Genomic DNA, 2,411 nt, shown 5'->3' with positions numbered 1-2,411 from the left:
CCTTTGTCCTTCTTTCTCTGGCTAACTCTGGCCTGTTATTCAAGACCCAGTTCAGGAATCCCCTCCTCATGGGTCTTTCTCTGCCCTCCATGCTTACTCAAACAGAGACATCCTGTGGGTGCCCAAGTTACTCTGTGTCTATCACCCTCAGAGTGTACATTTCACAGTCTCTTAGATATGTCTTCCCCACTGGGATGTGAAGATGGAGTCCAAGTCTTTTTCACCTGTCATCCTGAAGTGGCCTTCTACAAGCTCTTTGTGTGGTGTCGAGGACCCCCCTACCCTCACGCATGGGGTCCACTGCATTACAGCTGAAACAAAAGAAATTCTCATGGACTACCGAATTCTGTGGGGAAAAAAGGGCCAGAAGCATCTCTCTCAAGGGGAGTAAAAGCCTCCACCTTTACTCCAGTGACCTTTTATTGTCTTAGTGGGCACATTACATGAAGGTCCTCATTAGCTATGCACAGGTTCACTTTAGGTGGTTACCTTATACAGAAAACAAAGGAGAGGATGCTGGTAATCACATCACAGAAGAGGGATATTTGCAAATGAAAAGGCAAAAGTGGTTGAATCAGTTACACTGGTCCTTGGAAGGTTTACCATGGTTTTAGGAAGTTACTTTGCAGTAAATGTTTGCCACTGAGGGCTGGGCCCATGCCATGCAGAATGGTCCTCTACAGCGTGGTAAGCTAATATTTTCAAGTCTTAGTTTAAATGTCACCTCCTCAGAGAGAAGCCTTTATTGAATTCCCTGGCTAAAACCCACCCCAACTGACCCTATTTATTCCTTTTCAGTGTCTACATAGCACTAATCACTGCTGAAATCAAGTCATATATTTGTTTTTCTTTTATATGAAAGTCACATGACATAAAATTAACCATTTTATTTTATTTTTTATTTTTTAGCTTCACTCTATCTTTATTCTTTTTTAAAAATTTTATTTAGTTATTTTTCAAGTACAGTTTTTTTGTCTATTTCTTCCATTCCAGCCTCCCCCCCTTGCTCCCCACCTCCCTCCCATTTCCACCCCCCTTAGTTCCCATCCCTGTGTCCTTCCTATATGTTCCTCCAAATCCCTCACCCTTTTTCCCCTTAACTTCCCTTCTCTCTCCCCTCTGGTCGCTGTCCCCTTGTTCTCTATTTCAGTGTCTTTGTTTTTTGTCCTTTTTTTTTTCCTGCTTGCTTATTTGTTTTGTTATTTAGCTTCCTGTTAAAGGTGAGATCATAGGGTATTTGTCTTTCAACACCTGGCCTATTTCATTCAGCATAATGCTTTCCAGTTCCATCCATGTTGTTGCAAAGGGTAGTAGCTTCTTCTTTCTCTCTGCTGCATAAAATTCCATTGTGTATATGTACCACAAATTTTTTAATTAATTTTATTTAGTTATTTTTCAAGTACACTTTTTTGTCTATTTTTCCCATCCCAGCCTCCCCCACCCCTTGCTCCCCACCTCCCTCCCATTTCCACCCCCCTTAGTTTCCATCCCTGTGTACTTCCTATTTGTTCCTCCAAATCCCTCCCCCTTTTTCCCCTTAACTTCCCTTCCTTCTCCCCTCTGGTCACTGTCCTCTTGTTCTCTATTTCAGTGTCTTTGTTTTTATTTTCAACTTGCTTGTTTGTTTTGTTGTTTAGCTTCCTGTTAAAGGTGAGATCATATGGTATTTGTCTTTCAATGCCTGGCCTATTTCACTCAGCATAATGCTTTCCAGTTCCATCCATGTTGTTGCAAAAGGTAGTAGCTCCTTCTTTCTCTTTGCAGCATAGAAATCCATTGTGTATATGTACCACAATTTTTTGGTCCATTCATTTACTGATGGGCACCTAGGTTGCTTCCAACTTTTGGCTATTGTAAATTGTGCTGCTATGAACATTGTGGTGCATAGGTTCTTTGATATTGATGTTTTAGGATTCTTAGGATATAATCCTAGCAGTGGAATTGTTGGGTCAAAAGGCAGGTCGATTTTTATTTTTCTGAGAAAATTCCATACTGTTTTCCATAATGGTTGTACCAGTCTGCAATCCCACCAACAGTGAACTAAGGACCCCTTTTCCCCACAACCTCTCCAACATTTGTTGTTTGTTGCTTTGTTTATGATAGCCATCCTGACTGGTGTAACGTGGTATCTCATTGTAGTTTTAATTTGCATCTCTCTGATAGCTAACGATATTGAGCATCTCTTCATGTGTCTCTGGATGTTCTGTATGTCCTCCTTAGAGAAGTGTCTGTTCAAGTCCCTTTCCCATTTTTTAATTGGGTTGGGTGTCTTCTTAGAGTGGAGTCGTGTAAGTTCTTTGTATATTTTGGAGATTAAACCTTTGTCTGAGGTATCATTGGCAAATATGTTTTCCCATACAGTGGTTGTCTTGCTAATTTAATACTGTTTTCTTTAGCCACACAGAAGCTTT

This window comes from Artibeus jamaicensis, unplaced genomic scaffold (genome assembly GCF_021234435.1).
Source record: "Artibeus jamaicensis isolate MK-2021 breed Jamaican fruit bat unplaced genomic scaffold, CSHL_Jam_final contig_554, whole genome shotgun sequence".
Lineage (NCBI taxonomy): Eukaryota > Metazoa > Chordata > Mammalia > Chiroptera > Phyllostomidae > Artibeus > Artibeus jamaicensis.
Note: the sequence above shows the minus strand (reverse complement) of the source record.